General features: G+C 42.0%; 1 protein-coding gene across 2 annotated transcripts in view; it reads right to left on the bottom strand.

Moving 5' to 3' along the window:
• The window catches only part of plxnb2b (plexin b2b), a 142,783-nt gene that overhangs the window by 88,232 nt on the left and 42,476 nt on the right, over positions 1-12,075 (bottom strand). The gene's annotated exons all lie outside the window — the stretch shown is intronic.

Below are 12,075 nucleotides of genomic sequence, written 5' to 3'. Positions count from 1 at the left end.
GATTCAGAAAATTAAATCAAACACTAATTTCCTTATGTAGGCTCTACAACTAATGTTTATCGTCAGTGCTGGAAGTTGTAATCAACAAAAAGCAATAACACCCACTTTAAAAATGTCTAATTCCTTAAGTTGTCAACAGAATTTACTTTTAGGAATGAAAAAGTTTTTTTTTTTCTGCAGATAATTGGCCTGGACATTTTGTGCAGTACCAGTACTGTTAAGGATTTCACGGTGGAAGATGGTCAGGGTGGAGCTAATTTTAAATAATGTCAAGCAAGTTCCAATCTTGGGGTTGGTATAAACACAATAGTGTGAATGGTTTTCAATGAATTCTGATCAAACTTTGTAGGTTTGTGGCGCACCGAGCTCTTCAAGGTCAAATTCATGAAAATCCTTAAAGTGTGGAAACTATGATTTTTACAAGTGTTGTGTATTATCAACATATAGAAAGTATCGCTCAAAGACTTAAAATATAACGTTGCATTTGACCTCTGACCTCTCCTTCAAGGTCAACACATTGATTCTTTAAAAACTGTTTCTCACTGCCATTGTTTGTATTGACAACATATAGGTAACATATATGTGGATTGTAATATATGATCTTACTTTGGATCTCTGACCTTTTGCTTTAAAAGCTAATTGTATGATAACGAGTTGCCTTGGCAGAGGTTCATGCTCTTGCAATGCTTCTAGTTGTTTGTAGTAATTAATACAATGGAAAGTTGTATTAGGATAATATACAAAATTGTCCGTTTATTTATTTATTTTTTTACTTAAATCCATTCATTCATATCTAATCATTCCTATATTCATAATTTCTCTGTAGACATTTGGGTTTACATTTTAAATGTTCTCTAGTGACCATCGAAAGCTTTGCTTCCAATAAACTATAATGTAAAAGCACCATGGACAACAACCTATAACCAGTTGTGAGAACATTATTAGCTACAACAGTTGACGACTGTTGCAGGATGTATTCTATACAGACTGTAAAACCTCGTTAGGCAAAGTTGTGATTTCAGACTGCGTATTTGTGCTTAATGAGAATAGGAAAACAATAGCTTTGGAAAAGCACCTACTGCACAAAAGATTTTCCAAGTCCAATTTCCTTCTTCCTATCTTGGCCCCCCACTTTCTCAGACAGCAATCGGAGGGCCAAAGCGGGTATTTGAACAGATCTACAGTAGAGCAGCGATATTTAAAAAAAACATAGTTGGAAGGGAAAGTCAGAACTATCTGGTTCCCTTTGATCAGGAGGAATGGTGGATTAGAAAGGATTCTCCAGAAGTTTCCACTTAATCTGCATAAAATGTACCCACCAGTAGACGTTATAGCAAAAATCGAGATTACTTGACATGTCGGCGCCCCCACTACATCAGGCAGCATCTTCCCTGTCTTCGGCTAAATTACTCCAGAGTGATATGCCGCTAAACGCTGGTCAGTACTGCTGTCACTTTGCACAAAAAAAAAGTAAGTAAGTAAAATTATCTTTAGCCTCGGTCTCAGTCCTTTTCCAGTGATTGATGGTGTGGCACTGAAACTACCAGGTCAAGTTTACCGCTGTGTGTTAGGTGTGGATTTCTGAGAGAGAATCAGACAAAGAGTGACAAGGAAAACATTTCTCCAGGGGTGTTAACTATTGAGAACTGTGATGTTTTCTGCCTACAACAGCCCTCCGGCCTCCTTTGAACTTTAAGTGTCACATCTCCAGAAACAATTTGAGATTGCGGTGGGAATATGTTTGTGTGTATGTCTGTCCTCTGGGGGAAAGTATTATGTCTGCAGGGGTGGACTGATGAAAAAGGCATGCCGACTCAGTTTCGGAGTCGTCAATCACCTTCGCGTACAGTAAATGATTTTTCAACAAGCTCCGGGGTGATGGATAATCAGAACGAAAGGGTGGGCTGAGTGCTCCTCTCCTAGTTTTTCAATGGGCGGCAGGAAAAGGAAGAGAGGGTCCCTACATCACAGCGCTCTTGTTGTGCTGTGCACGTTTTTTCATTTGGGCGCTAACGTTAAATTTAACGCCCTGGGCCAAAGCTATGATGGATTCCCCCTTCTGGCAGCTTTCCCTTGTTTCAAAGGAACACTCAGGATGAGAGAAGGGGGAGGCGGTCGAGGTGTCTGGGGACAGAAGCCCCATGTCGGATAGCTGCCAAACGGAGGCTCTGCAGCTCTTCATCAGGGCCGGTGGTCCTGGAGGGGTGGCTGCTCCAGGCAAGTTCTAAAAACTGCGAGCTGGGCAACAGATCTGTGCAGCTGGGTTCCCGCTGCGGCATGAAGCATACAAAGCCATCAGCAAGAAGAATGTGGATCATAGACAAAAAAAAAAAAAAGAGAGGAGAAATTCAAAGTGGAAACTGAGACGGAGCTAGTCAGAAACAGAGGAAAGTTGAGGGCATGTGCAGCTTCTGACTCGAGATGCTGAAACCCAGACTCTCTCCCCCCTCAGCATCCACCACACTGACCTGAAACCAAAAGCAGCCCTCCAAAGGCGCCGAAGGAATGCAAGACAAAACACTACAAATCTCTCTGCAATAATTCTTCTTGTCTCGTACCAGCTGTATAGCTCACACGGTGTGTCTCTATCTATTTTCATTCAGGCATAATTAAAACCCACTGTTTACTTTGTTTAGCATCAATTAAGATGATTCACCGTCTGGTGTGAAGACTTTGTGTTTCTTTGCTCGATGGCATTGTTGTCGCAGCATCTCAGTCTCGCTGTTGATCAGTCCAAGAAATGTATTTAAAACTGGGCCTGTAGTTTGTGCTGACACTTACTTTACATATTATGATGTCGGCCACAGTGCCTCTCCATCCATGTTCATATCTCATTTGCCAGCACCATACTCATTCTGTTGTCATCAAACCTCTTCAAAAATTTAGCACAATAGTAACACGGCTGCTCTCCCAAACAATGCATTAAACATAAAAGCTAAATTGAAAGAAGGTTTCCCACACAGGCTTTTGATGTTGACAGAATCCTCATGTAGGAATTACTGGCAGACAAACATTTTTAGAAAAGAATATTGACTTAATCTTTTCTTTTTTGGGTTGGAAAGGAAAAGCTTCCATAGTGCCAAAACTAGCAAAGACCTTGGCCAAATGTCCCAGACTAGTTAATGACAATAAGGCTTTTAATCAGCAACAAACTTGCAGGACTCCTGAGACTTTACATATGGTTGCTTCTGTGTTCTGCACACAGCACAAGCTAAACCTGCATGCTGTCTGTGCGATGTGTAAATTACTTAAAGTCCCCATTTTATAAGCTAATGCCCAACCAGTGCCAGGAGTTGTGCTGACCTCATTTGATATGTGACCACATTGAATATATTCATTTCACAGCAGCTCCATCCACCAATTTGTGCATATCGCACTTGTTGACTCTGATCCGCGAGCTCTTTGTTAACCGATTTATTGGTTAATTTATTGCACAGTGATGGGTTTTATTTTTTAATTTTTTTTATTATTGTGAGCACGAGCAATGTCGGCTTGTTTAATAACCAAAAAAAAAAAAAACCCTCGAGACACATGATTACAGTATGTTCTCCATAGCAGTAACACCCTAGCTTAATATGCATATATGCAAGGCTGTCTTGTATAACGTGAAGTGTGACCTTAAGTTTTATCGCGGTAATCACGACCCTGTCCAGGATTTCCATTTAAGAATATCTGTCTCGTTATATTATGGAATGCAATCTGTGCACGGAGAGATAAAGTGGTACCAGGTCACACACTCAATATCTCATCATTATGTAACAACGGGGAGTGCAGCCATTGCTCTCCACACACTTGCCTACATGTGCGCGCACGCACACACACACACACACACACACACACACACACACACACACACACACACACACACACACACACACTCTCTTTCTCCCTCCAGATTACAGTCAAACTGGCCCCCTTCACATCCATTTACAATCCCGACACACACAAAAAACAAACTGTAGCTGCTGCAGATGGGAATGTGGATTTGGTGAGTGTTGTTGGAAATCAGAGTGTCTATGTAATGCACGGTTGTTAGGGGGGTTTTTTTGGTTTTCTTTTTACACTGCCTTTCATTTCCCCCCTCCAATTCTTAGTGCATTTTGAATACTAGTGGACATTATTGGCAAAGTGACACGGCACTAATGATTTACAGCTATGGAAAGTAAATACACGAAGATACAATCAGAGCTAAAAAGGCCTCAGAGGTATTGTTCAGGGACATTCCTGTGTACAGCATGACTGCAGTTTCATTTGAAAACATTATTTATGAGAACAATTTCCCAAACAGTGTCTGGGAGAAAACGGTAACGGCACTTAACATCCCTCTGCCTCTTGAGAAAGAAAATGTCATGCAAATGGATGATTTCTCATGTGCTCAAATCCTCCTCAGATGGTGCCCTGCAAATCACTTAATGCGGTGGGGAAATGGGCATTTTTGCCTCGACTTATTGCGCCTCAGCAATGGAGTACAAGATTGCCACTGTGTAATTCCACTTCTTGCTCAGTGCCAGCAAAATCCTCTCTCAAACATTTCAGCCATGATTTGGGGATAAAAAAAGGGGGGGGAAAAAAAAAAAAACACAACCCCCTTCCCTCTGCGCTTTTCACCCATTTGTGGTGAAATTATTTTTAGGTTTAGGATTCCATGAGAATGAGAAACGGCAAGAAAGAGGAAGAAATGCTCCTTGCAGTGCCAGTGGATTATTGGCAGCTTGCTAAATCCCATCAGAAAGGATGGGGTAGAAACATATCACTCTGTGTTACATAGAAGAATAAGAGCTGCAGCAGCATTGTATAGCCTGCTGCAAGGGGCCTACTGTATTGCCCTCCTCATTTCTTCCCTCTGACTGCTGGGCCACTCCCGGGGAATTAACCCCACAGTCATTATGCTGGTGAGGGTCACTAGATCTGCGGCATGTGTGGAAACACCAGTCGTTCTTTGGCTTCAGTGCTCTGCCTTAGGCGTCCTGCCTGCCTCCACATTCTCTCAGACACACATGCGCAGCCCAAACTGAGCCGTACCACGAACACAGAGAATACCCACACACCCAGGCTTGCTGCCCAGTCACCAGTCAGCCTGCTTAATAAGGACAGCAAATAGTCCCTTCAGCACTAAAGGCACAATAACAGAAGCCATGATATTCTCTCTGTAGCTGGAGTTTAGCTGTCTCCATGTCCAAGCAGAGGGCTGAAGGTTCAGAAGGCTAAACACACACGCTTGATTTGAATTAGAGCTGGATTCATGAGGTGACAGGGCTTGTTTTCAGCCGCAGCCACTGGGGAAGAAGGCAGCCAGGCTATCTCCTAAACCAGCACCGCAGTGATGTGCCACAGGTGAAAATGCTGGTCCCAATAATGAGCGTGATGAGAGTAGGCAAGGCAAACAATGGCTTCAGGTAGTCGCTGTGAATGCTGGCAACAGTTTTTAATTGCCACTGCTCTCAGTTACGCTTGGCTGAAGGGAAATTGGGGGGGGGGCAGGTGTCTGTTCTGTCGTGCTCAATCTGCAGCGTGCCCATCCTTTACACATCTGCTACGTTGAGACCTCCCCACCTTTAACGGGAACATCAAACAGATGGAAGAATTACCCACTTTAGCACCCGCCATGAAAGGGCGTTCAATATACTGCCTGCCCATAGCAATTTTCCTCCCTTCTACTTCGACTAAGGTGGCAAGATGAGCAAACAGACATTCAGGCACACACTCAACCCCCCAGGGCATCATTATCCCAGACACAAGAGTTGCCGCCAAAAGTAATGGAGCTCTGGGTCTACCTGGCTCATGGCAGCTCCTACTTTCTTATATTGAAATGGAAGGAATGGGAGAGCTCTGAGCACTGTTTATAAAAAACTGCTGCCAGGGGCTTTACTGTGGGATTATGAGAATTGGCCAAAAATCAAAATAACTAGGGAGGGGTGAAGGGGGAGTCCTGCACTTTCCCCCCCTTGTGCTGGCTGGTTCTGTGCTGGGCTGGGCTAGACTGGGTTGGGTCAGGCTTTTACTGCCTGTCCCTAGAACACAGGGACCCTTTTTTCCCTCTGCCAATCAAAACCAGATGTGCCCAGACTCGTTTTAAGAATTCTGATCCCTTATTCGGGCCTACTTTCAGAGCAGAAAATTTGGCGAGGCACATATTCTCGCACACAGACAGAAATACACACACATATAATGGCAGGCACGCACACAAACACAACGGGCTAAGACAATGTAATCACAGGGGCCCAAAAGGAATCCCAGAACAGAAATGGACTCCAATAACAAGCTTTTCAGCAGTGGACGCTCATCTCATTCACCAGTTCCCTAAGGACGTGTATGTAGTTTGAGAAGATTCAACGCGACATGACATAGATTTACGAGGTGTACACATAGGACTATTTTCTCGTTCCTATCAATGCCACGCCAAGGCCGATCAATTACAAACAAGTTTCTGCATGCAGAAATTCATCAACAGGTTACTCTAAGGCCTCTAAAGCAGAATCATCTCATAAAGTACTCTGCTACTGAGGCTTTAGCATGCCTGTGGGTGTATTTTAATATTTGAGTGTCACTGGAACGTTTTTCCCTCGAAACACAGTGTGAACACAAATGTATGCCCTCCAGCTACATAAAGCATTGCCGCTAATGATAACGGCGGCGGAGCGCAGACATCAGTTTGCACAGCAACTGTGCTGCTGATGTTTGTGTAAATGAATCCACAACTTCAAGGGGGTCACATGTTGTGTACATAACCAGTAGGAGCTGATGTGCAATTAACTATTCATTACATAAATCTGATTATGGAATTAGTCATCCACACAGGTTAGGCGAATAAGTATTACACAGTGCCTTAACCTCTATTCTCCTGTCTCGTGCGCTCCGGATCTGGTCTCCCCTCTCTGTATCTCTTTTGCAATGGATCCAACTCGGGCAACATTATCAGCGGATACCATCTGTTCCCTGCAGCAAGTATAAAATTGAGGTGCTTGAAAGTTGTCTGATATCGATCGGTGCCACATTAATTTTTATAATGCCACATACCGTGTGTCGACAATCATAATCACATCATCGAATCTGTGCACCTTGTCATTCCACTGCTCATGACTTGATGAAATGTGGGACTGTCTTTAACTCTAATGTCAGACTTGTATATGGCACACTTGTAATAACAAAAAAAAAAAAAAAACAAATGGGAGAGATGCTTTTCATGTGTTGACTGGCAACCCATGATTTTTACCTGAATCTAAAAACCTAACAAAGTTTTTTGGTGCTCAAGTCCAACCAAAGTGATTTGATATCTTGGGGATTAAGCCTCCACCATTTTGCCTGCCAACTTCCATCATCTCCTTTGGGTGGGCTGCTCCCTTCAAGGGTGGCTACAGTAGATCATCTTCCTCCATCTCCATCCCTAGCACCATCCTATGTCACACCACCTCTCTACATGTCCTCCTTCACACCATCAATGAATCCTCTGTGGTCTTCCTCTTTTCCTCCTGCCTGCCAGCTCCATACTAACTATTCTTTGACTAATACATCCACTATCCCTCTTCTGCACATCTCCAAACCATTTCAGCCTTGTCTCTCTAACTTTGCCTCCAAACCACTCAACCTGAGCTGTCCCTCCGATGCACTCATGCACTATCGTTAATCTCTCCTATTGAAAATCATCTTTCCTACCTCGAGTCTTTTTTCAGTGTTAGGGTTTCCAAACCATCATGGCATATACATCTAGTAAACCTTCCCTTTTACTTTTTGTGTTATAAATCAATCCTGATACTCATCTCCACCAGTTCCACCCTGCCTGCACTCTCTTCTTCACATCTGTTGCTTTAGAGGGTTCATACCATATATGTAAACTCATCTCCCTTCACTTCCTCTGCTCCGTACAGCTTCACTGTTACACCTGCCTCCATCTCATTCACATATATGTATTCTGTCTTGCTTCTACAGACATTCATTCCTCTTTTTTCCACTGCATACCTCCACCTCCCCAGGCTCTCACCTGCTCACTACTCTCGCTAAGAACCACCATGCAAACCTCATCATCCATGAAGATTCTTGCCTAACCTCATTATTCAACCTGCCCTTCCCTGATGTAATCCCAACCTCACTTTGAACACCTCACCACTGTCTGTCCTCATACATGTACTGCTCCACTTTCACATACTTCTGACACTCCTGACTTCCACACCTCCTCTCTTAGCACCCTATCATATTCTTTCTTGTCTAGATCCATAAAAGTCACAGTGCAGCTCCTTCTGACCTTCTCTATACTTCTCCATCAGCACTCTCAAAGCAAACATTGGATCTGTAGTGCCCTTTCCCGGCATAAAAATCTATGCTGCTGTTCACTGATCCTCACCTCTTTTCTTAACCTAGCTTCAGCGGCTCTGTCCCATATCTTCATGGCTCATCAACTTCATTTCTCTGTAGTTACTACAGCATCACCCTTGCTTTTGAAAATCAGTGCTAGTGATCTTCTTCTCTATTTCTCAGGCATCCTCTCACCACTCTCAACGACTGTGTTAAACAATCTGGTTAAAAATCCATTCCACTGTATTTTTTCTCAAAAAGTAAAAAATATTCAGAATGTAATTTTCAGAGACAGTCTTGGATGAATAACATGGTTACTAACAAAACGTTATTGATGAGATGCTAAATCTAGTTAGAAAATAACAAAGAATCTAAAACCATGCTACTCACCCACAGAGGCTTCATTGTTAAGCAAACTATGACAGTACTATACCAAAACACTAAAATACAGACAATTTTGTTATTGACCATAACCGACAGTTTTTTCCCTACAGATCCTGAAAGAAATGCCCGAATTTTCATAACGCAGGTCAGTATAACTACCAGATTAATAAAAGATTACATTTTTGCACACAAGAGAACAGTTATGAACCCCAGAAGGTCATTTATAATGCCAGAGTGGACAGATTGATTTTGCCATTTTGCATTGCAAACTCAATGGCAGTCAAAACTGACAAAGGAAAGAGACAGTGATTTATCAATGCTAAATGCAGCTGTTGCAGTAAATGGCAAATCCCAAAGATCCTGGAGATGCACTAAAACATATTATCAGTAACTTGCTAAACAAAATTCTCTAGGCTGCAATTACACACTGTGAAACTGAACAATAAAATGAAAAACACCATGTCATTACCTAAAGTGCTGGTTCAAAAACAACTTTCTTTTTTTTTTTACCAGACTTGAAGATGAAAGGTTAGGCAAACTTAATTATAAAATCTTTCTTTTTTGGACCATGACAATCCATAACAAATTTAATGAAAATTCCCTGAAACTGTCACAGACAAACAGACACACTGACCAACCATGCTTGCCATCTTTAAGCCGGACTGCAAGCAGGACAAATACAAGCACAAAAGCACTGGCAAAAATCCCGCAAATGCATTAAGCACAGCAGAGTCATTTATTTGTGTCTTGCAAATCCCTGAGGATTTCATCCATGGCAAGCTCAGCAACTGGAGTCAAAGGTGCCACGGCGCAAACAATACACAGGCAAAGATCCAATCAAATGTGTCGCTTGTGTTCAAGTGGTTTCTTCATGTGTTAGACTATATGTATTTACACCTGTATGCACAGCAGGCGGCCTATAAATAAGATCCTTATTCACCTACTAGGAAGCTGTCTTCTTCTTTTAGGTTTACTACTGTCAAAATTAGAAGGTTATGTTTAACAAAGGTAAACTAAGCTGGGTAAGACCCTACATTGCACCGCTGCATTTCAAATTCATCTCAGTCTGCTGCCTTGTTTTTTGATTAAATCAAGCAGCAAGCCTGTTGCAGAGGGCATAAAAGTCACAGCCCAGATGAGGCAATCTCACTTCAAACAAACCAGATATGCTGCTGTGTCTTTGTCAGCAACTCATTTACACATAGACATTAGGGTTAAATGGAAACAGTGAGAAGATTTATCTATGCAAAGTCATCTGCATGAAGTCATCTTAGAAAAAGTGCTGTTTAGTAGCGAAAATATATCAAGCACTTTACAGCCACAAGCCTAAAGCACATTAGGACCTAGTCTTGGTGAGGTTACGCAGGGTAGCAAAGAGGATCGAGATTGGTTGCATGGGAGATGGGAGGGCATGACTCAAGAGACTAGTGTGTGCCCTACAGGCTCCTCTTTAGTGGATGGCCCATTGTGGTTGACTGTACAGATCGATAGATCGGGTCAATAGATCATTAAGCAATCCCTATGCTCCTGAAATAACACAGGGATCAGAGTGGAGATAAGAGGCTGGATCAATGCTGGATGCACGGAAAGATGGAGCAGCGTGTGGAGCCTGGAACATGGATGGACCATGTTGCAGTAGGGAACCTGCTGGATGTGCCATGTGCATCAATGGAAGTGGATGGTACAGCTCAATCATAAATTAAAAAAATAAATAACTTGTAACATGCTGTCTCAGGCAATGCAGATAGTTTTCTTTCCAGCCCAGCAGAAGAGATTAATTGTGGTGTTAAAAGTTTTCATGAGCCCTGGTTTGGACAGGAATACTATTAGAGAGGCGTGGGTAATGAAATGTTTCCCTCTTCTCTTGTAATAAGAGTTGTTGTTGTTCCAGACAGCATTTAGGCCAATGGCAAATTAATGGGCTTTTGTAATACACAATGAAAAGCTGCAGGAAATTATAAGACCATCACCAAGAGTCAAAGTTTCTTTTCTAATATTAAAATTATTTACTCTGGGTAGCTGTAATTAATTAATTAACAGTGGGAAGAAAATACTACTTATGCAACTTCTTGTGAATGTTGATTAGACTATGTTTTTACAGTGGAAATAAACAATAATTTCTATATGAAGCGTACCATAGCTCCAGTTTGACTACAGTCTATGAGTCGGGGTGAAAACACAATCCTCACTAACTAAAGTCTATCTTTAGTAGTTCCCGTCCTTATGAGAGCTGACAAATGTTAATGAGTTATCAGGTTCCTTTTCTGTTCCTTCAGTTGTCACACAGTGTGCTGAGCTGATTAAACCTAGTAACAACGATTGCACCTATATGCACAGTATATCAATGCAGAGATGAGCTAAATTATTTGTCCAGATGGAGGTTAATCAAAAACTGAGCAGGCAGTTTGTGCAGTAATAATTAGTAAGGTGGAAGTAATATCAATGTACCATTAAATCCACTCCAGGAAATCACATCAGCTCCCAAAAAGGATACAAGTCCCGCCTGAATTTAAGTCAGAAAATATTTTTTGTCTTTTGTGATATTTGTGAACCAGGACAAGGGGAGTGTCTGCCAGCGTTTGGCGACTTCTGTGTCTGTGGAGGATGGCTACCTGGGAGAAGCTCCTCTACCAAACAGAGCAGCCAGGAGGATTTGGCAGTAACAAATGGATTGAGGCTTTAGGCAGGCAAATGGGAAAGCACAGCTGGATAGAAATCACAAAGGCTAATCCTTTCCTACTATGTCTAGCGTTGAGTTTATTGCCTTTTTAAAATTCACTAATACAGATTATTCTGTCTGTTTAACTCATTAACATCAGTAGCTATCTGGCAAACCGATTTAACGACGTACATTATTCCTAACGCCTCTAGGCGTAAGCTGTGTGGATCTAGCTTTAAAAGATGCTTTCTATCAGATAAAGATGTAATTATACAAAACAACATTGCACTGACTGAATGCCATCATAAAGTACTTAAATCGGATAGCAGCCTGTACTAATGCCTTTCTATACGGCAAATATCAGTGTAAGCTCATTCTTATGGCTGAGACCCATTCATAATCTAAGAGCTTCATTTAAAAGGTCAACACCTGGTGTTTATCGAATTCTGCCTTTAAAAAAAAAGAAAAAAAATGTTTCGGTCTTAGCAGCATCAAATTTCTTCAAAGATGATTTTGTAATATATCAGCATGTTTATTTAAAATGAAAGCAGAGAAGATCTGTGGCTTTGATCATTCAGTCTCATTATCTGTAAGCAAGACTAGTATTAAAATATATAGGGCAGGGGGTAAATCCAGGGACTGGTGTTTCCTGTCTCCTGCCTGATGCTGCCGTGGGCTCTTCCTGTCTGGGTGTCGAGGCCAGGACTGCCTGCTGGGAACCTTAGTAGCTCTGTGCAGAAGAG

The sequence above is a fragment of the Astatotilapia calliptera genome, chromosome 7 (genome assembly GCF_900246225.1).
Source record: "Astatotilapia calliptera chromosome 7, fAstCal1.2, whole genome shotgun sequence".
NCBI lineage: Eukaryota > Metazoa > Chordata > Actinopteri > Cichliformes > Cichlidae > Astatotilapia > Astatotilapia calliptera.
Note: the sequence above shows the minus strand (reverse complement) of the source record. Positions and strands in the feature narration are given on the sequence as shown.